At 41.0% G+C, this 23876-nt stretch overlaps 1 protein-coding gene across 4 annotated transcripts in view; it reads right to left on the bottom strand.

Annotated features, from left to right (window-relative positions):
• Mtmr6 (Myotubularin related protein 6) overlaps positions 1-23876 on the bottom strand; it is a 546834-nt gene that overhangs the window by 236479 nt on the left and 286479 nt on the right. The window contains exon 1 of one of the 4 annotated variants that reach the window (XM_068226761.1): positions 23283-23301. The exons of the other annotated variants lie outside the window; for them this stretch is intronic. The gene's annotated coding sequence lies outside the window, so the exon portion shown is untranslated. Of the gene's footprint in view, positions 1-23282; positions 23302-23876 lie in introns of those variants that run through there. 4 annotated transcript variants of the gene reach the window in all.

The raw sequence follows: 23876 nt of genomic DNA, 5'->3' as shown, positions 1-23876 counted from the left end.
TTACAGTAAGCTACTAAACTGTCAACCTTTGCCTCTCTGTCGAAATTCGCTCAGAGAGCATTAAAAACTTACAACTTTAACTTTTTTAAAGATTTGATAGGCCTATATTGTACCCCCCCCCCCCCCCCGCCCACTATATCCGACAAACCCGGGTCCTTTTTGTTGGCTTCCTACTTCCAATTCCCAATCGCCGCTACTGTTGGATGCTTATTTCTCGGCATGACTCTGAAGGAGGATCAAGACGAAGATGGTTAGACAAAGTTTGTAATGATATAGAGGCAAGAAGGGTGGAACTAAACGTCGCCACAGAGCTAGTTACAAATAGGTGAATGTGAAAGGGCTTATTTAATTCACAGAGGCTTGCACACTGAACGCTGAAGGACGTAACAGTCCATAATGAAGATGTGTCTCCAAAGGCCCTTCACTATTTATTAAAATTAATTCAAATTCTATGTTTTTGACTTCAAAACGGTACAATAACGCTGAAATATGCCATCGTTCTACCGCCTGTGTTACTCTGGCCGGCAGTCTTTTAATTTTTTTCAGCCCAATTTGACGGGTTAGATTCTGGCTCAGTCCGGTGGTATTAGGTGCTCAAATACGCCGGGACAAAATTCCGGCACCTCGGCGTTTCTGAATACCATAAATACAGTAAGCGGGACGCAAAACCAATAACATTATTATTATTATTATTATTATTATTATTATTATTATTATTATTATTATTATACCAGGGGTACATCTTCTCCGGCTAATTAAACTGCTCGCTTAAGTGCGGCCAGTATCCAGTATTCGGGAGATAGTAGGTTCGAACCCCACTGTCGGCAGCCCTGAAAATGGTTTTCCATGGTTTCCCATTTTCACACCAGGCAAATGCTGGGGCTATACCTTAATTAAGGCCACGGTCGCTTCCTTCCCACTCCTAGCCCTTCCCTGTCCCGTCGTCGCCATAAGACCTATCTGTGTAGGTGCGACGTAAAGCAACTAGCAAAAAAAAAAAAAAAAAAAAATTAAACTGCACGCCTTCTCTAATTAACAAGGAAATATTCATTTTGGCAGTTGGTAATCCTTTTCTTGAGGACTGTTTTTTTAATGTACCGAAGCTGGCAACACTTCTGCTGGTTCCTCCTCTATTGTAATCTACCTATCACATGCTTGTGAATATGTTCTCTAACCAATCAAACCCGGGAGAGTGTATGGGTATTCAGCCTATCAGCAAAGGGTAGTTCGATTTAATCTGGAAGCTTCCCCTACGGAACTATAAAAGCAGGGCACTTTAGGGCTATCACCCCACCCTCACCCAGCAACATTAAGATTTAACTTCCAGAAGTACCCCAAATTTTTCTCGTCCGAAGCACTGGAACAGATGCGTCAGCAATCATGACAGTTAAGCAACATCGAGCATGGTCATCAATTGTATGGGTGACCATACGCCTGCTTCGCTCATCTTAATTACGACATCCCTGGACTCCGTCACAAGAGATGCTTGGACATCTTCGACAAATTACCCTCAAAAGGGCGCAGGCCATTTTCTGACCCATCAAGACCAACAACAATAACCGGTCGTCAAACAACAAATCCAGCCCCGGAAAGAAGACATCTTCGGAATAGCACTCAAAGCCTCAACAGGCTGATAGGCTAAAATCCTGCTGCCGTCTTATCTGAATTCCTCCAGTGCATGGGAGTGCAATTTGACGGAGGCCCAGGGAGGCAGGCGCGCGGCCTGCTTGAAGAAGATCCAGGGATACAAGGTAATGGCTGAATTTACCTAAACATGTGATAGCTCCTGCAGATAGTTTAAGGGGAAGGTTTCAGTCATTTTCTTTTAATGTATTTTTTCAATTTGGTGGTTTAAATGTAGGATTTTCGACGAAGTCTTCGGACTATAGTTCTATTTCCTATTGGGAAACATGTAATGTAAGGGAAACGCGAGTGGTGAACCTCTGTCGTCTCCCACTGAACCTTTCAACTGGGTGACTAAACTTATCAACTTCTAAATTTGGTAAATCTTGTCTCAGTTTTATATGTTCCTCCTTTAATCACTCTTTGTAGTATAGGATTAGTCTCTGTATCATTGGGCCTTAAGTCCATTTAGGTTTCTAAAAATGTCTGTGTGGAGTGCTGGTGTTTCACCTCCTTGCCTTTTGTTGATGGCCGGTTATGTGCAACCTTTTCTTTTTATTCTTAAGGCCGTGTAGTATGGGTAATTATGCCCCTGTTTATTCTATACTATTCATAGGATAACTGTTTCTTCGTTTTAGTTTCCCTTGGGAACAGTGACTACTATTATTGTTGAGCAAGGGGTAAGTCCAACCTGGGGCAATCGAATATGAAAACTTTGAAGTGGGGTCACTCGATGGGTTTCCTAGTGTGGCATAAGAAACTGATTGCCTCTTCGAGGCTAGACTCTTGTATGTTGGAGCTCAGACTCCTGTGAAATGTATCTGCTCGGAGCAAATCTTGCTCTTTCAAAATACTGTACCTATCAGGAGCAATAATACTCTTCTCTATGTTACTTAACGACTAGGTAATTATCTCAAGCTTTTGTACCTGATTCAGGACTTCTAAGTCCAAGACATTATTCGAGCTGACGAGCTTGTTTTTAACATTTTCATCTGTTCTGTTATTCTATTAAATTTTGTCTCTCTCAATATTATGAAAGGAAAGGAATAAAATTACCAAATTTGTTATACTAAAAGGTTTTTTAAATAATCCCTTGTCCAGCCATTCCACCAAGGCGCTTCCTATTCCTATGTAAACCACGGAAACTCCTTAACAATTATTCTTATTATTATTATTATTATTATTATTATTATTATTATTATTATTATTATCTTTCGAAGGATGGCTTTCATTACTTTTTTCAATGTTCTACTAATAGGAAGAAATTCGAGTTTGAATTCCTTGACGTACGTACAGTAATTTTTTGTGTATATATTCACAGCTCCTGTCGAAGCTAAAACCATCGGCTGAGATAGTTTCGCCACATCACTGTAGCTCTTGAAGTATTTCAAAGACATCACTGCGAACGACAAGCTAGGATAGGTATGTATGGAAACCCACAGCGCCCCACATACGATCTATTCACAGAGACCACATTAGGCACTACGACAGATCTCAGTCCGCAAAGGAGCTCTACCAGCGCTTATCAACAGCTGGCGACGTTAGAATGGTTACTTGACAAGTGCATTGCCTACCTCCCTACCTAGCAACAACTAGGGTTACTGAGAGCTTCTCACAACCGTGCGGAGAGAAATTTTCATAATTTCCTCGTCAAAATCCGAAAAGAAATATTATTATGTGAATCTGTCTTGAGACAGGTATTAACTGGACAGCCTCCATAATTATAATTATCTGCCTTGAGCATCCTGCTACAGTTGATCATATCTTCTCCCTTGTTTGACATCTGTTAACATTCCAAACCTTCTTCCTCCTCTTCCTTTTCTTCCATTTATTTTTCCCCCCATCACCGTCTGTTGAAGACAATTTCTACGTAGTATGAGACCCAACTAGGATATTTTCCTCTTCCTTATAGTTTTCATCAGGTGTCTCTTCTATCCTACTTTTCTTAGCCCTTCGTCATTTCTCACTTTATCTGTCCACATCACGTTTTCCATTCTTCTCCACAACCATATTTCAAAACTTTCCAAATGCTTTGTATCTTTTTACTTAATGTCCATGTTTCAGCTCAATAGGACACTACACTCCACACAAAACACTTTGCGAACCTCTTTCCTAAATCAATAGGGATTACCTTGAACCACATCCCCTCCCTTATCAAACGCTAACCTAGCACAAAAAATATATCGGGAGCTCTGAGGCGTAGATCGCGACTAGGAAAGGCCAAAGTACACAGCCTTGGACTCGAAAAGACACTCGTTACCAATGAAGAATGCTAAGAGGCTAGCACTACAAGGAATAAAATTCAGGTAAACTTAAATGAGGGTTTATTGATATCGTAAAATAAAAACAAAGGTAAAGAATAAAAGCAATCAATTAAAGACATGAGGAAAAGGTACATACATGAGTAGACTTTGTTCAGTCGATGTCGTAGCATTATTGAGTGAGCACGGCATTATCTAACTCCAGGTAAAAATTAATCTTACGACGAGCTTAGACCTTAGATGTCACAAGCCCTCTCACCTTTCCGAAAGCTTCTTTTCCCATAGATATTCTGCTTTTTATTTCTTCCGTACAGCTTCCATTCCATGGCAACAAACTTGCCAAATATCTGAATTACTTTACTTGTTCCTATTTCTTTCCCTCTAGTATTATATTAACAGCAATCTCCGACTTTTCTATACTCATCACCTTAGTCTTCCCAATGTTGATCTTCATTCCGAACTCTTTGCCAACTCTCTCAATATTTTCCAACATGACTTGCAGATCTTTTTCTGATTCCGCTAATATCGCCACATCATCTGCGTGTTTTATGGTCTTTACTGGTTCTCCACCCACTACAACGCCTCTTGCCGTTTCAGGGACTTCTGTAACAGTGTTCTGGCATATATATTGAACAGAGCTGGTGACATGCAACATCCCTGTCTCACTCCTCTTCCGATTCCCTCTTCTTCTGTTTCATATTCATCTACTCTAACCATCACTTTCTGATTCATATACAGCACTTTTATCACTCTTCTGTCTTTCCAGTCTACACTAATATCTTTCAGAATCCTCGTCAGAATGCACCAGTTCACTCTGTCAAACGCTTTTTCCCAATCAATGAAACATATGTACATTTCCCTATTCACTTCTAACATCCTTTTTTCAATCATCCTTAGGCATCCAATTGCATCTCTGGTTCCTCTTCCCTTTTTAAAAACAAACTGGTCATCTCCCATATTCTCCTGTACTTTCTTTTCTATCCTTCTCTGCACTTTCTTGGTCACTGCCTTGGTAACTGTCATGAATAAAACACTGTCTTTATTCTCAATTTAATTCAAGATGACCAAATAAGTGCACACATAATACACACATACAATTCTATTCAACCGTGAATGGCCAGACTCCACTAACTGTTGTCTATTTACAAAGCCTCTGTCCTCTCTACAGCGGGCGGCCACTTAAGTGGTGCACCCGGGTTACGTATCAAAACTCACGACTACAAACTAGTTGCTAAATTAGCATTCTAATGAGTCTCAAAATTCACGACTCCGGACAGCAGGTAGGTGCCTGCGATGATCGCAGGAGGGATGAGGTGCTCGGTGACTCACGCCCCAGTGTCTGATTATAATGAAAACTCTCCAACTCGACTGTGACTAACAGCGGGCAAGGGGGCTTGTCATTACAATAAAAACTCCCCACCCCGGACTTTACATGGGAAACGCGTGGCGACCTCCCCGTTATTATAAATTTACGTCATAGGGGGAAAACCATCATATTAGCTTTAAGACCACAGCAAAATATTTCGACGATGACAATAGTAACTAACCTAACTAACCCCATGGCACTACAGCCCTCAAGGGCCTTGGCTTATCAAGCGACCGCTGCTCAGCCCGAAGGCCTGCAGATTATGAGATGTCGTGTGATCAGCACGACGAATTCTCTCGGCCGTTATTCTTGGCTTTCTAGACCGGAATAATAATAATAATAATAATAATAATAATAATAATAATAATAATAATAATAATAATAATACGTTAATAATAACCTCTGTCTCTTTCATTAACTGTCTTAATCTTTAATATATGTAAAATAAAGTCCTTTATTGAAGTAAATACCGTCTTGTGGCCGCATGATGGAACTAAACCCGAGTACTACCAATTGACAATTTCTTTTAACCAGCAGCAGGTAATATACCTACTTTAATTTCACGTCGTTCGGCTCCATGGATACATGGTTAGCATGCTGGCCTTTGGTCCCAAGGGTGCAGGGTTCGATTCCCGGACAGGATTTTAACTTCCATTGGTTAATTCCTGTGGTTCGGGTACTGGGTATTTGTGCTGTCTTCAGCATTAGACTTCATGGATTGGAAAAAAGGCATATTTCTATTTTTCATAAGAGTTCATCTATTCGGTTATTTCAATCGATTATCCATTCGGCACACTTAAATCGAAATATTCATTCATGACGCATCCGAATATTCTACACGTTTCCACTAATTCGATTATTTTATTTGATTATTTATTATTATATTATTTAAATAATCGCTATTTGCTTTACGTCGCACCGACACAGATAGGTCTTATGGCGACGATGGGATAGGAAAGGCCTAGGAATGGAAAGGAAGCGGCCGTGGCCTTAATTAAGGTACAGCCCCACAATTTCCCTGGTGTGAAAATGGAAAACCACGGAAAACCATTATCAGGGCTGCCGACAGTGGGATTCCAACCCACTACATCTCGGATGCAAGCTCACAGCTGCGCCCCCCTAACCGCACGGCCAACTCGCCCGGTATTTAAATAATCGTACAGAAGTTATTCCATCATTAAAAGTGAATGAAAACCTACAACCTGTTTTTCAGTCAATGACCGGGTCAGAGATGGAATAAATGAAGACCCTGTCTTGCGGCGAGGATACGAATTGTGCCGACTGCCGAAGCCTGTCACACTTCTTTGGGGCAATGATTAATGACTGACAGATGAAGTGAAATGATAGTGGAGAGTGTTGCTGAAATGAAAGATGACAAGGGAAAATACGAGTGCCCGGGATTTGAACCACGAAACCCAGCAGTGAGAGGCCGACGCGCTGCCGTTTGAGCAACGGAGGCTACTCCATTATTAAAAGTACTCGCCGAAAAGATCATTCATGTTGTCGGGATAAGAAGTTTTATAACAAAACACAAATCCTGTGTTCCAGTGAACAGTTCATAGCACTTGTGCTCGACTTCATACAAAACAACCCTTTACCGAAACTGACCGTTCTGGAATAATGTTATATTTGAGGGAACTCTGGCCACATGTATTCTGCATGCATGATATGAAAACAGACTAAGCCAATGTCTAAGTTTATCCGGAGGGAGAAGCTAAAAGTGGACCTGAGGAAGTACTTATTATTGATTTTATTTATTTATTTATTTATTTATTTATCTGCCTTGTTTTGCTCGACATAGTTAAACTTATGAAGCCTTCTCTTACACTGAATAGAGATTAACATACACGTGAAACTAATACCATTTTCAGTAAGTACGTAAAAACTAACAAAAGTATCCTATAAAATAATTACAACTGTATTTAAAATGTCATTTGTCCATTCAAAGTAGTGATGGGATAATTGAATAATTTTAATAATCGAATAACCTCCGTCCGATTACTTAAATAATCGAATAAGTAATCGAATAAAATAATCGAATTTCAAATATCATTCAGTTGTATCGCATAGAATATTCGGATCCGTCATGAATCAATTTTTCGATTTAAGTGTGACGGATGGATAATCGATTGAAATAAGCGTACAGATGAACTCTTATGAAATACAGAAATACATTTTTTTCCAAACGTATCCTCAAACGTTGAAATTAAATGAGTGAATTAACCGTCTTAATAACATCACTTTTTATTCGATTATTTCAAAAGCATTCACTATTCGAATGCAGTTCCAAATGAATAAACAAAAAAATCGAATGAAAATATTCACTATTCGATTGCGTCATTCATTCGAATGAATAATCGAAATATAATCGAATGAGAAATATAATCGAATAGGCGATTATTTTGTATTCGATTATCCCATCACTAATTCAAAGACGAACTGCTCCTGCCCGTGAGTTTTGAGACAGGCCCAGGTAGAGAAACCAACTCTTACTAATCCTCTTCATTGAATTCGTGAATTTTGATACTCGTGAGTTCCGAGACGACACGTGTACCTGCACGCAGGTAGGTTTGAACTCGGGGTTCCTGACCCCTACAACACACAACGCACGATGACTGTTCCTTGATTCGACTCAACACTGACAATTGAACAGCAACAGCACAACAGTGCTAACCAGCAGAACAATATTCCTCACAACAACAACAACCATTAACACCGCTCCAACTCTACTCACACCACCTGTTCCACATATAAACTCCTATTCGGTCTATAGTCTACGGTAGTAGTGTTTAAGAACCTTGTACGGTAGTACACAGCGTACTCCAAGTACTTAGCTCCGTATGCGACTACGGCGGGGCACAGGCAACAACCAGCACTGGTGCCGTCAAGCTCCTATCACTCACTCCACGTCGGTACACGTGCAGTACTCCAAGGCATACTCGGCATGTCGGAGGCGATGTAGATTGTGATGATCACCACGCGGAGGAAACGAGCTTCAACCCCTGTCACTCCCCCGAAAAAAGAGTGTCTGATTATCGACTGTGAGCGGCAGTAGGCAAAGAGGCCTGTCATTATAATAAAAACTCCCCAACCCGGACTTTACATGAGAAACAACTTGTGGCGACCTCCCCATCGTGTTTCTCGGGACCGAGCAAGTGACCATGCGACTTGGGTCACGCAGCTATCAGCTTGCATTCGGGAGAGAGTGGGTTCGAACCCCACTGTCAGCAGCCCTGAAACTGGTGTACCGTTATTTCCCATTTTTACATCAGGCCACGATCGCTTCCTTTCCGCTCCTAGCCCTTTCCTATCACACCGTCGCCATAAGATGTATCCGTGTCGGTGCGACGTGAATCAAATTGTAAAATATAAAATTAAAATAAATCTTAAATAACGCTAAAAGCCACGCAATCTAATACAATCTTAATCACGACGTGTACACTACTTCACCTAGAATGTTTCATACAATGCCGAATTCATAGTGAAGCACTGTTACATTAGCCTCACTAAGTACTCTTACAGCTTTCAGGAACGCCGAAGTGAAGGAACTTTGTCCCGAAGGAGTTCTTTTACGTTCCAGCGAGTCTACCGACATGAGGCCGAGTACGTAAAACGGGAAGTCCCGTTGCTATGATCACGGTTATGAACAGTCTAATAAATTACAAGCTTGCTTGCTTCTTGTAGGACCGGGCAAGTTGGCCGTGCGGTTAGGAGCGCGCAGCTGTGAGCTCGCATCCGGAAGATAGTGGGTTCGAACCCCACTGTCGGCAGCCCTGAAGATGGTTTTCCGTGGTTTCCCATTTTCACTCCAGGCAAATGCTGGGACTGTACCTTAATTAAGGCCACGACCGCTTCCTTCCCATTCCTAGGCCTTTCCTGTCCCATCGTCGCCATAAGACCTATCTGTGTCGGTGCGACGTAAGCAAAAAAAAAAAAAAACTTCTTGAAGAGACACACTATGCCAGAGAATTACGAAAATAAAGACAGGAAACCTGGAGCTCTGTTCATCAATTAAATTTCCCACTGAGTAGTGAGGAGCAAAATGTTCAATCAAGCTTCTCAGTAGGAAGCGCACGGGTTCGTAGCGTAAATTGGCGAGAAAAGAGAACTTCCTAATGCACTCCAAGTCAATCAATTGAGAGGCAGTTAGGAAGAGAGAACCGGGTGATAATTGGCCTAGAACAGGCACGTGCACGCTTGGGTCGCTAGAGCGGTTCTAGAACATTTCGTACCACGGACATTTCGTACCACCGGTCATTTCGTACCACTTGATCGGCAGATTACCTGAGAAGTGTCAGCTAATGACTTTAAAATATTTAGGAGAGGACATTCCGTACTACTTGAAAGAGTGGGAAGTATTGCGAAGTAAAAACGATATCCTGGCGAATGTATTAATTTGTATATCCATTGTCCACTACTGGAGCAGAAGCCTCCACCCGGTGCGATTGGCACACGTGTTAATTCTTATCTCGTATTCGTTATTCGCGGGGACCTAGTTACCTCCACCTTTCAGTAGTTTGTTTCCACGTGACCTTCAAGCCCACATCGGGCAGTTCATCAGAATCGATTATTTTACTTACTTGTGAATGAAATAATGCAGAAGTTTATAAATATTCACAATAGTCATATTATCCTTATGCTCGCCAGGCACATTGCGCCCGAACACGATGTATATTTCTGTTGTAATGTTTTGTTGCAGGGTGTATTCCCGTTGTAAGGAAATACTACAAGAACAAGAGTTTATTGGGTTGCACATTTGTCGGCTAGCACCTGACAGCCTTTTATTTACGTAAACATAAATAAGTATAGTAACAGGGCAATTATTAAAATAATATAAAAGTTTTCTTCAGGAAATGCAAATTATTTTTGTTTCTGATTTCTAAAGTGTGTCTGTCAAGCTCATTATGCCCGCTGGCGTGGAAATGGAATTCCAATTTGACATCAAGTGGTACGGAATGTCCATGGTACGGGTGACCGCTAGAGCTACCAGCAGTACGCTAGCGATGCGCCTCGGACTGGTAATAACTATCCGTACAGTCAGGGAAGGTTTCCTTTCTAAGCGTTACTTTTCAATTTACTGTTCAACCACTAAAAATCCACAGTCTGTTTCCAGTCATTCGACCGGGTCAGGAATGAAATGAATGAAGCCCCCATCTAGCGGCGAGGATAGGAAATGTGCCGGCTGCCGAAGCCTGTCGCACTCCTCTGGGACAATGATTAATGAATGACAGATGGAATGAAATGATATTGGAGAGTCTTGCTGGAATGAAAGATGACAGGGAAAACCGGAGTACCCGGAAAAAACCTGTCCCTCCTCCGCTTTTTCTAGCACAAATCTGATATGGAGTGACCAGGATTTGAACCACGGAACCCAGCGGTGAGAGGCCATCGCGCTGCCGCCTGAGCCACGGAAGCTCTTGTTCAACCACTACCATAAATAATTATTGTTATCTAGAATACTATCGCTTTAATCACATACAAGAAAAAATATTTTTTTAATTGTATAACTTCGCTAATAAGCACCCGTATGTACAAATTAGATAGATAGATAGATAGATAGATAGATAGATAGATAGATAGATAGATAGATAGATAGAAGTACAGTCGAAACCGTTTATTCCGACATCGCTTTAAACAACGTATTGGATATAACGGCGAAATCTAACGGTCCTGTCTAAATCCTTATATACACGCTGCATTTAAAATATCGCTTAGTAAGACATATCGTATAAATCGGCGTATTGTTATCACGTTTCCGAAGAAATGTATCGACTATAACGTCCAATGTTGATTTTTGTTTGTTACGTGTTTGGGGATTGCTGACAACAATGTGAAGCTTATTTTCAAATTCTTGTTTGCAGTAGATTGTAGATTTCAAATCAAGGCAAGCATCTCTATGAAGATATCGCAAAAGATAGGGAAAGTGCTTAACATTGGAGAAACTCACACATTATATGGAATTAACAAAATGGGGAAATAATAATGTCATCGTCGCCAAGTAATTGAATGACCGTTAATTGCTGGTGAGACCTTGTGTTTACAGAGCACTATGTCTTCTGGTACGGGCTAAAACACTTTTATTACTTTCCTTGATCTGTCTCAGTTTTATCCTTGGCTTTGACAATATGAAAGTGACCGAGGTATGAGCGATGCTAGTAATACCATTACCGGGCGAGTTGGTCGTGCGGCTGTGAGCTTGCATCCGAGAGAAAGTGGGTTCGAATCCCACTGTCGGCAGCCCTGAAGACGGTTTTCCGTGGTTTCCCATTTTCACACCAGGCAAATGCTGTGGCTGTACCTTAATTAAGGCCACGGCCGCTTCATTCGACGAAACTGCTTCCCCCGTGGCCTATCTCGGTTCGCACAATGAGCCATGACTTGTAAACGCTCCAACGCTCCACTCCACAAAAACCAACCTACGCACACACTTTGAATTGAGGCACTCGTACCTTTCTGCTGACACTAACACCTGCCAAACATCCAAAGGCAGTGGAACCCTCTGTTATAAACACAAGACATCCCATCCCACTACGTATTCGTACAATGTAGTCAGGAACATCGAGGACGTGATACATGGAGTTTTGAGCACTGTAGCTTGTTGCCTGTTACGCCAGTACAGAGTGCGCAAAAACTCCTATTTCTATTGTCAGATATACACTGTTATCGACTTTGATTGTTGACAGCAGTTAGTGCCAGGATATTAATAGAATGGATGATATAAGTGATTATACGATTGAGGAACGTTTACTGGCCACTGTGTGGATTCATGAGCCAAATAAATTAAAAATATGAGGAACGATTTCGTAGCGCGTTTTATGAAAGCAGCACCGACAAAGAAGACATAGTTAGCGTGGGAAAAGAAAGCCTTTTTTAACGGGCAGTGTTCGTTTTTTTTTTTGCTAGGGGCTTTACGTCGCACCGACACAGATAGGTCTTATGGCGACGATGGGATAGGAAAGGCCTAGGAGTTGGAAGGAAGCGGCCGTGGCCTTAATGAAGGTACAGCCCCAGCATTTGCCTGGTGTGAAAATGGGAAACCACGGAAAACCATTTTCAGGGCTGCCGATAGTGGGATTCGAACCTACTATCTCCCGGATGCAAGCTCACAGCCGCGCGGGCAGTGTTCGTGACGTGCCGAGAAGCGGAAGACCATCCACCATACTTTAACTTTGTGTTGACGTGGAAAAATCCATCGAACAATCTCCGGTCAAATCCGCACGGAAACGTGCGACGGAGTTGGGGATATCGGAATCAACCATGAGCAAAAACACATCAAAGTGGATCTGAAACTAAGGTGTTGGAGTCCATTGAGTGTCAATGAATATCAGATGATGAATTGGAGAGACGTGTTGATGCTTGTGGTCGGATGCTGCAACAATTCCAAACAATAGTTAAGAAGGCAGAAGTCATGTTCACTGACGAATGTCCCGTAGTCGCGATGTTTACTTTTGGGGAAATAAATCCACATTTTTTTTTTCAAGTAATCGAGCGAAACCGACCTCACGTCATGATCTGGACCGGAATGACACAAACGCATCTGTTTAACCCGAATTTCTTTGATCGTCCTGTTAATCAGAACAGTTACCTCCAGATGATCAATGACTGACTCATCCCGCAGCTGCAAAATATGGGAATCTGTGATAGTACATATATCACACCCTCGCACTGTATTCAGAGATTATTGTCATTATTCGATTTATTATTATTATTATTATTATTACACCGAGCTCGATAGCTGCAGTCGCTTAAGTGCGGACAGTTTCCAGTAATCGAGAGATAGTGGGTTCGAACCCCACTGTCGGCAGCCCTGAAGATGGTTTTCCGTCGTTTCCCATTTTCGCACCAGGGAAATGCTGGGGCTGTACCTTAATTAAGGCCACGGCCGCTTCCTTCCCATTCCTAGGCCTTTCCTATCCCATCGTCGCCATAAGACATATCTGTGTCGGTGTGACGTAAAGCAAATAGCAAAACCATATATTGTACCAGTAAAAGAGCCCGACTTTAAGATTTTAATTTTAACGTAAGCATGAAATAGTTCTCAGGGCGAAACTGGATGGACACTAGCTAGGGCTTGGTACAGGAGGCAGGGTCCTATCTACAAGAAAAAATTTAATCAGATTGTATAAGAGTTTATTCATGAAATGCATATCAAATTGCGCATCACCTCATTGTAGATAGGGGCTGTCTTCAACATCGTCCTTTTAATGGTCCGGGTCTCCAGCTCACCGGGCCGAACAGGCTGGAACACGTTCCGGAAGATGCCAAATACTCCGTTAAGATGAGGCCGGAACACCCAGGTTGGTCGTGAATGAGTAAGTCTCGAACTTCCGATGGTCTGGATGATCTCTGATGGTCTCTGACGATGTTGCAGGTAATCACTCATCACCTAAGTCCAATGTGGCTGATAGACTCAATGTCCACAAAGACTTCGAAAAAGTGTTCTTCATCACTCGCAGAATTTACAAGTCAAACTTCATAAAGACCTTGAATAACTGGTTTCTCACCACTGGCAAAATTACAGGTCACTGTCCATAAAGACTGTAAAGAATTCATTCCTTAATACTCGCGAAAATGACAAGTCCATGTTCATAAAGACTTTGAATAATTTTAGAGTTCATCACTGGCAGAAATTGCAAGTCAATATCCACAAAGACTTTGAATAATTTTAGAGTTCATCACTGGCAAAAATTACAAGTCAATGTCTGTAAAGAATTTGAATAATCACTGGCGAAAATCACAAGTCAATGTCCATAAAAACTTTGAATGATCTTAGAGTTCATCACTGGCAAAGTTACAAGTCAATGTTCATAAAGACTTTGAATAATTTTAGAGTTCATCACTGGTAAAAATTGCAAGTCACTGTTCATAAAGACTTAGAATGATTTGTTCCTTAACACTCACAGATATTACAAGTCCATGTTCAGAAAGACTTTGAATAATTTTAGAGTTCACGCGCGCACAATTGATAAGTCCCATATAGCCGTGATGTTTAAGTTCCGCATAAAGACTGTAACTACTCGAAGATAGCCTCTGACGACTACGGCAGCGTGTAGAGCCAGGATGAATACTCGGCTCTGACTGACTGATCAGGCTAAAGTGAGCCCTCCTTATATTCGGTTTGGAGGCTTCTACGTCATCATATAGCGTGATCCCTTGAAGCTGGTTATCTCATGAATCCCTCGACGGATTTACTTGAGATTCACGCTTTGCGACGTTTATGTGATTCCCTTCAAAATGACATGTCACTCAAGTCGCTACCATAATTATTAGAGGAGTTTCAAAATTTCTTAATCGAATGTTCGTGAAGGTGTGACGCTTGAATCCAGAACATACCAGGTCAGGCCAGCTACACCTGCCGTGTCAGGCGGGTGATCTATCTTGCCCCTGCAGCTACGTCACACACACAGCTGTCCTCGACTCGCTCGCTCGTTCCACCGAATGTAAACAAACCAGGCTTGCTCGGAGAATTACGCGTGATGATTAAATGCAATTAACTATCAAAAATACGCATGTACAGGTCGTAACCGGTACAATATATATGTAAATATATTTCAGTTGTATATTTTGTTCTTAATGTTTTAAGTTGGAAGGTCTCCATATGTGATATAAGTGATTTGTTTTGTACAAACGGAAAGGAAAACAGTGTTATTTTCAACTCGGAAACTTTGTATGAGTCATGTGGAACCCAGAGTCCGTTGATGTTGTTATTGTCTCGGGATCCAGAAGAGGTTCAGGGCGTGGTCTTGATACAAGAGGATCTTCCACTCGTGACTGGCTGGCCAACATCAATCTAGACGTATCATGAAAAGGGTAGGGGGAAGGTGAGGTCTATATAGGCATATGTAAAAACAGCGGAGGACTTAACTGAAAACAGCGGAAGAGAGGTGATATGACTTTTGTGCAACGTGGTCTTATAATGTTTGTGGAATGTGATCTGTGGTACTGACCTACAACTGTGTCCGACTCGTTGGCTGAACGGTCAGCGCACTGGCCTTCGGTTCAGAAGGTCCCGGGTTCGATTACCGGTCGGGTCGGGGATTTTAACCTTAATTGGTTAATTCCAATGGCACGGGGGCTGGGTGTATGTGTAGTCTTCATCATCATTTCATCCCCATCACGACGCGCACGTCGCCTACGGGAGTCAAATAGAAAGACCTGCACTTGGCGAGCCGAACCCGTCCTGGGATATCCCGGCACTAAAAGCCATACGACATTTCATTTCATTACCTACAGTACAACTGTGGAGTGCGTAGGCACGTGGTACTGTATCACTTGTGGTGGCTTGGTATTATATGCTGGTGAAAGCTGTGACGTACTGTATCCCAGACTTTCCATAATTTATGTTTTGGAACAGCAAGCGTGTGTTGCTCGAGTGAATGTATCTTTAAACCAAGTGTTAGAGTCGGTGAATACAGTATTATAAGGTACAGTATCTGTGTGAGATAACAAGTGCCAATAATGGGAATATGCAAGTTGTGTTGATATTCAGAGACAGTGAGGGTATTCATCCACACATATATGCTTTTTAACGAACTTTCACCGGACTGACTGCAAATGGCAGCTTGGTCCTCGCTTTTGGTTTCCCACTGTTGTTGTAAATATGTAGTCTTCCAGCGGTATTTTGTGAGTGGATTTTATGTATATTTTGGAGTGTTGATGAGGTGCCCATGTACGGATGTTATTTAGAATATAGTTAGTTGTCAGTGGAGTTACAGATGAACCAGTACGCAGATTTATGTACACGCCCTGGGAGAGAGAAATATCATGCTTTATCAAAATTCGAGTGATCCTTTCTGGTGAACTCTGGCGCTCATACTACGGACATTTCGATTAATTGTTTTATTTATGTATTTTAATTTATTCAGTTATTTATTCATATTTGATTATTTTAATCACATTGCAATGGTTATGAATTATTATTATTATTGTTATTGTTATTATTATTATTATTATTAGTTAGACAATATTACAAATTTTAGACGTTGTTTGATTTCAACACAATGGGGCGCCGGCTCACATCGCAGTGGCTGTTCGACGACGTCTGAACGCAGTCTTTGGGAATCGCTGGATCGGACAATGATCCAGCTCCTCTTCAATGGCCACCAAGGAGCCGTAATCTAACAACACCCGATAACGCACTCTGTCAAGGAACAGGTGAGAAAGCAGCGGAATGTTGGAATTTGATCTGAAAAATGCGGTGCGCGAAGCTTTCCAGACAGTGACCCCAAGGATGTTGCTTAATATGAACATCAGAACGTGGCGGCGTATTCAGCCGTGCAGAGACCCTGGAGGGACACATACATATGTTTTAGATTCTTATTCGTAAGACGTAAGTATAAATAAATAATGAGTATGTGTATTTTTATATCATATCAGTTTGGGTTTAATTTAATTTAATATAGCGGCATACGGATGTTGTGCGCACCCTGTAGTTTAAAGGATTCTCTTCCTCAAAGTACTGTATTTACTAACTGGCCTCGTCTGAAGAGGATAATGTTTTAGCCATCTGAACTTCAGCAGATTTTCTATCTTAAATGTTCACTCTATGCCCAATAAGGGATCAGATACTCGAGGTATGTAATTAGTTTTTTACTGTGTGCATTACTCACTTGTTCATAAATACAATACTGATTTGATACTGTATGAGTTACAAGTGTTGAGCTGCACGTGCAGCTTTGCAGACGTTTTTATTGTTGTTGTCGCCTTTCTACGTCAGTATACTAGATCAATACCATCGCTTGAACGGAACAGATTTATATCGTTCTCGGAACCGAAGCCAAATGGGGTTACAAGAAATCTAAAGGAAAGGAACATCGACTAGGAACGCGAGCGAGGACTTCTAACAGCATCCCAGTTCCCAGATATTGAGACTGGTGATATTTTCTTTTAAAGAGTTTATGAGATATGGACGTTCAGAATCGTGTATGGTATGATATAAGTGTAACTCGTTTATGTGTCGTGTCCCAGTTCTATTTGCCATCAAAACACAGTAGAAAGATAGATACCTCCGTATGATTTGCTTAGAGTATTAATCTTTTTCTTCAGATATAGTGTGTGAGGAGATTAAAAGTTCAGGAAAGAAGAACTTGTTTTTCTGTCCTGACCCAGTTCTATTTTCTACAAAAACACAGCAAAACGAGCGATAGCCACATGATTGCTTAAGGCATTAGCTTTTATTTTTGTAGGGGTATAACAGCGCATTTACACTTCAGGTTTTCGGTAATAATAACGGTGTTTGGCCTCGGAAGAGGCCAGGTGCAGGTCTTTCGAGTTGGCGCCGTACAGGCGACCTGCGAGTCTAAGAGGATGGAGCCCTATCTATGATGACTTCTAATGATGAAAACGACACACTCACCGGCCTGGTCGGATATCGAACCCGGGACCATCTGGACCAAAGGCCAGCATGTTAACCATTTAGCCATGAAGCCTGACAGGCGACGATGGCATAGGACAGGGCTACGGCTGGGAAGGAAGCAGCCACAGCTTTCATTAAGGTACAGTCCCAGCATTTCCCTGGTGAGAAACTGGGAAAAACCACAATCAAAGCTTCCGTAGTGAGGTTCGACCCCATCATATCCCGAATGCAATCTTACAGATATACCGAGCAGATAACTCAATCGTTATTAGACCATTAGAAAAATACTTGAGATGATTTTTCCTTTCATTTTCAATCTTGTGACCGATGAATATCCCACGGTAGGTAATGAATGCTTTTATAACCATGGTGTCAAGGTCCATGGTTTCTACAAACTGTGGGTTAAGAACCTCTCATTACGGACTCTCATCGGTCCAGTAAATGCTTGGATTGTCCCTAACTTAAAAGACTAGGGCCGGTTTGTACTTAACCTTCTTAGCGCCAGGTGAATTCCTGAAAACCTAACCGCGAGGGTCACATTTTCTCATGCATATTTTCGATGGATGCTTTCTGTTGCGTACGAAAGAGACTTTCTATTAATTTCACTCTTCATCTAAAAATCTTTATTACAAAGAATAAATCCAATAATGAAATGTAAAACTGAGAATTCAACTAATGAAGAATCACATTTTAAGGGTTATAGTTCTGAATATTTGTTTGCACACCAAGTACTTGAAGTACAGAACATAATGATTGTCTTTTCCTAAACTATTTTGTGTAACCGGCTTAGGTTATCATCGGTCGTAAATTGGTACTTTTTGGTGTAAATCCATGATCGTTGTTGACAACTCACACACTATATTATCAGTTTTAAAATTTGTAACACGAAAGAAACGACTACGACTGTTTGTAAGTGAGCTTGCACCTGAAATTAAGTAGGCTACATTCATAGCAAATTCAAGGAAGAATGAAAAATCATTTTTTGGCAGTCAAAAGGTTAATCTCAGATCTGACTTGATTACAAAAGTACAAACATCACATAGATTAGCACTGACAGATAAAGGAGCTCGCCGACCACAGAGGCGCAATCGTCCTTCTGTTCCCAAAAATAGCGGATTCGACCTCGCCTGAGATCGATAGCATTACTGATTGTGTTCAAAAGCGACAACTCCCGTGTCGCAAGATTCTTGTACGTTGAAGAACTCGTGCGAGACAAACTTCCGCACCTCAGCGTCTCTTAAAAAAATAGAGCAACGAACGGGACATAGATTATAATGAAGATAATGATAATAGTGTAAGACCGGGTTGGGGTGGGGTGGACAGTGATATCGTAAATAACCTAGATAATGTTCTAGGGAGGCGGTGGTGGTGATTATCGTTTCAAGACGCAGTACAACTAGGTAACCATTCTCTATGTAACACTAATCAGAGAGAAAACATGGAAAGGATCCGACACTTCGAAAAATGAAGATATCGGCCAAAGAAAGACAAGGACCACGAATCACGTGAAAATGAAAGACTCCCTTGGGCTCAAGAGCTCTGATACTGTTAGGGTCGGAAAAGAACAAGAGTTGACCAAGGGAGGTCGGATAGGACCGATGAATGTGTGGATCCGGGCACAAGTAAGTGGAAGAAATACCGGACTCAGCTCATGACCCCGTGGTCGCCAACCCACGCTCCCAAGTTACAAGCCCCTGGGGCCCCTTTTAGTCTTCTCTTATGACAGGCAGGGGATACCGTAAGTGTTATTCTACCGCCCCCACCCAGAGGGAGATCTTCGGAAGCAAGCCGCTGCCTAAATTCATACAATGTAGTACAGATAAGATGTACTTTGCGTCAGAGTAACCTCGAGTGGGATTCATTATGATGAAAAACTTGTTTGGAATGTTGTTTAACTATGATTAAAAACTTATAAGTTTGTGTGTGTGTCTCGAACCCCTTCAATGATAAAGAATGGATTCATTCTTATCAAAGACTGAAAGGCATATAAGTTACTACCACTATAGTACCTGTTCTTCTACGGATTTATCAGCAAGGAATTTAAGTGATTAATGTCGCAAAATGAAATGTGAATAATAAACTTCACGAAATATGAATCCTAAATCTACACAATAATAAAATTATAGTGGTGGTGGTGGTGGTGGCGGCGGTGGTGATTACTGTTTTAAGAGGAAGTACAACTAGGCAACCATCCTCTATATAACATTAATCAGAGAGGAAATATGGAAGGGACCGGACACTCCGAAAAATGAAGATATCGGCCAAAGAAAGGCAAGGGCCATGAAGGACGTGAAAGTGAAAGACTCCCTTGGCCTCAAGAGCTCTGATACTGTTAGGGTCGGAAAAGAACAAGAGTTGACCAAGGGAGGTCGGATAGGACAGATGAAAGTGAGGAGCCTGGCACAAGTAAGAGGTAGCAATGCCAGGACTCAACTAAGGGCCCCGTGGTCGCCAATCCACGCTCCAAATTTCAGAGCTCCTGGGGCCCCCTTTAGTGTGTGTTATTCTACCGCCCCCACCCACAGGGTAAAAGAAAAATATAGAAACACGGAAGATAAATATAATAATACGATGACGATGATAACGGAAATAGCTGAATAAAAAAAGAAACAGCAGCCCACAACAGTTCTCAAATATGGATAAGCACGCTTAGCGCTCTGAACAATACAACTGTAACCTCCCAGAATTCCGCAGAATGGCGCGCTCATTCTTGAGCTGGCCTCTTCACAAACAAACGACTTTATACACGAATGATGACGAACATGTCCTCGCGTGAAACGAAGTAAGGCGACCACGGCCAAAAAGACAAGAAAGTTCAATATTCTCGAAAGCTGTTAGAGTTTCGTGCAGAAAATTTAATTTTAAGGCCACATGGTGCATTACATTCTGCAATAGGGCCAACAGTTTACCCGTTATTTTAAGTTGATGTAGGGCAAACGTTATACACCCCTGTAAATTCCCCCACTAGTTCGAAACGGTGAATTATATCAAAATCACAAGTATCTCTTGTATTAATCGGGATTTCAAGCTCTATCCCCGCCAAATTGCAACTCAATCGGTCCAGTAATTTTCGAGCCTATCCCGAACAAATAAGCAGACAGTGTCTCATTTTAATTAATATTATATTAACTGAGTCGACAATGAAAAAGAATGGATTCATTCTTAACAAACAATTTTTATTTAAAATTTAATTTAACGATTGGAAAAGAGCCTATATGTTTTTGGCATTTGCAGTCGATGAAATTAAAATATGGTTTACTTCTAGGAACCCTATTTTTGATACAGGCCAAAGGCTGGCATTTATACAAGTGGAGGCACAGGCTTCCCCTCGTGCACCGTCACTGCATTGTTCTACATAGGAGGCTAACAGTGGTGTCTCAACGGCGCACTAGCGCCAGTGTCTTGAAAATGTGTAGCATTCGAACTGATGAGTCTACTGCCACACTGGGGCGAAACGCTGGTAATTTCACTACTGAAAGAGCCTAACTGCCTGAAGACTTACAGAGCTTAAATGTTTTTAATTTTTTTTTATTTTGTATTTTGACATTTCATATCTTGTCCCATTTCTTTTAGCTACGTCATTATATTCTTCTTCTTGCAGTGCCTTCTCCATTACTGAAGGTTGGTCACAATCACACCGAAGTCTGTACGATGTTCGGCAGTCCTCATCAGTCTACTCGAATCTAGTCCTGTTCAATGCCGTAAGTTCCTTCGACCGCCACCGCTACGTCCATCAATTTTACCCTGCATGATCAATTTTAGTAGGTTGTACTTTTTTCATTCCTCAATAACATGCCCAAGGTAGGCTGACTTCTTTTTCTTGATTGTACACATCAACATTCGTTCCCTCCTCGTGTGTATGAGTTCGGCAGCATTGGAGACATGGTCAGTCCACGAGATCCGCATCACTCTACGGAACACCGACATCTGGAAGGTATTCATTCTTTTAATGGTGTTACTTTTAAGAGTCCGTGTTTCAGCGCCGTACAGGAGCACTGATACATAGCACCTGACGAAGTTGTGACGTGTCTCTAAGCTGAGGCTTCTGTCACACAGTACATTCCTCATTTTCAGAAAGCTAACACGAGCCATTTCTATTCGTACACGGGGGTCAAAATCCGGGTCTAATCAAATAATATATAACCTAGAGCACATCATGGCTATCCCTGGCCTAAAATACAGAGTTTCGAGAAATTCTGTTCAGCCGTTTTGCCGTGATGTCTTCAACAAGCAACAAATAAACAAACAAAAAAAAAATGGGAACTTTCGACTTTCGACTTCTGAATACCTAATCCAAGACAAAAACGAAGTATTGTGATAGTACATATATCACACCCTCGAAGTGTATTCACAAATAAGAGACATTATTGTTGACATTATTCGTATTATTAATATTTCATCTGTATATTTATTCTTAAGATTTTAAGCTGGAAGGTATCCATGTTTAATTTGTTTTGTACAAGCGGATGGGAAAACAGTGCTTTTAACAACTCGAAAAGTTTCCGTGAGACATGTGGAACAGACCATAGTCCGATGACGTGGCCTTGTTGTTACTGTCTTGGGACCCGGAAGAGGTTCGAGGTGTGGTCTTGGAATGGCAACAGGATCTTCCACTAGTGACTGGATGGCCACGGCCAATATAGACGTATCATGAGAGAGTAGGGGGAAGCTGAGGTCTATATAAGACCTGTGACAAAACAGAGGAAGACTTGACTTAAAACTTTGGTGGAGCGTGCTTAACTTAAAACTTTTGTGGAACGTGGTTGACGTGAAATTTTTGTGGAATGTGAAGTGTGGTACTGGCCTACAAACTGTGGAGTGCTTAGGCACTTGGTATTATATCAATTGTGGCGGCTTAGTGTCTTATATGTTGGTGAAAGCTATGGGGTACTGTATCTCATACTTTCTACAATTTATGTTCTGGAACAACAAGCGTGTGTTGCTCAAGTGCTTTAAACCAAGTCTTAGAATCAGTGAACACAGAATTATTAAGACACAGTACCAATGTGATATAACAAATGCCAATAATGAGAATATGCAAGTTGCGTTGATACAAAGAGGCAGTGAAGGGTATTTATCGTTGTAATTAATGTTAATCGGGCTAACTACAAATGGTAGCTTGGTCCTCGCTTTTCTTTTCCAGCTGTTTTTGTTGTTGTTGGATAATTGTGTAAATATGGAGTCTTCCAGCAGTATTTTGTGGGTGTATTTTATGTATATGTGGGTGTGTTGATGAGGTTTTCATGCACGGATATTATTCAGAATATAGTTATTTTAGAATCAATCGAGTTATTGATGAACTTAGGTGCAGTTCCTACCTATTTAGAGTAGTTTTCATAAGGTTAGATAAGGCCTGAAGCATATGTACCAGAACGCAGCTTTATGTACACGCCCTGGGAGAGAGAATTGTCATACTCTATTCAAATTTGAGGGATCCATTCTGGTGAACTCTGACGCCCATACTACGGACACTTCTATTAATTATTTTTATTCATTTATTTAACTTATTTTCTTAAGTTATTTCAGTTGTGTATTCATTCAGTTATTTATTGATATATAATGCAAGATTACAGTATGAAGCACACATCTTATGCGTACAGACAAAATTATGATTTTATATACAGTATATATGACATATGCTTGATGAATGTTCAGAGCATGTGTTAGGATAACTCACCGACAGACGGTTAACTTCTTCAATATGCAAGTCATTCAGCATCAATACTCACCTGGAAAAAGAGAAAAAAACATTTCTTACATATTTGTAACACATTTTCTGGGCAGTCTGTTTTCCATTAATCGCTATTTTCATTATTTAATCAAATGCAAATTAAGAGAGAATAGTCAAAGAACAAATGAAAGTACTAAAGTATTAATAAAACAGAATAAATTCCATCACATCAAGAGGAAACGAATATAAGCTGAGAATTTCCCCACAAAGCACATTTATACAAAATGCAGTACTTATAAATACATCTGGCAGGTACTTCATAGTGGATTACCGCACTAGAGTTCCGGCTGACATGAATATATTAGATCCAAAAAAAAGGCAATTATATTTTCAAATATATGCTTGTTTTCTTCGATGATTAAAAAGAAGGGAACCTTTTATCAGTTGCTCATAATTTTAGAATGCATTTATTAATCTGATTCATTTGTACAATCATCAGAAATACAATTCACCATTTCACACGTCATGATGGCACTCCTGATAAACGAATGGACAAAAATGAAAGACGAGTTTCTATCTACTGAATATTTTCATGGTATA

Source organism: Anabrus simplex, chromosome 3 (genome assembly GCF_040414725.1).
Source record: "Anabrus simplex isolate iqAnaSimp1 chromosome 3, ASM4041472v1, whole genome shotgun sequence".
Taxonomy (NCBI): Eukaryota; Metazoa; Arthropoda; class Insecta; order Orthoptera; family Tettigoniidae; genus Anabrus; species Anabrus simplex.
The sequence above is the reverse complement of the archived record's forward strand: the minus strand, read 5'-3'. Positions and strand labels throughout refer to the sequence as shown.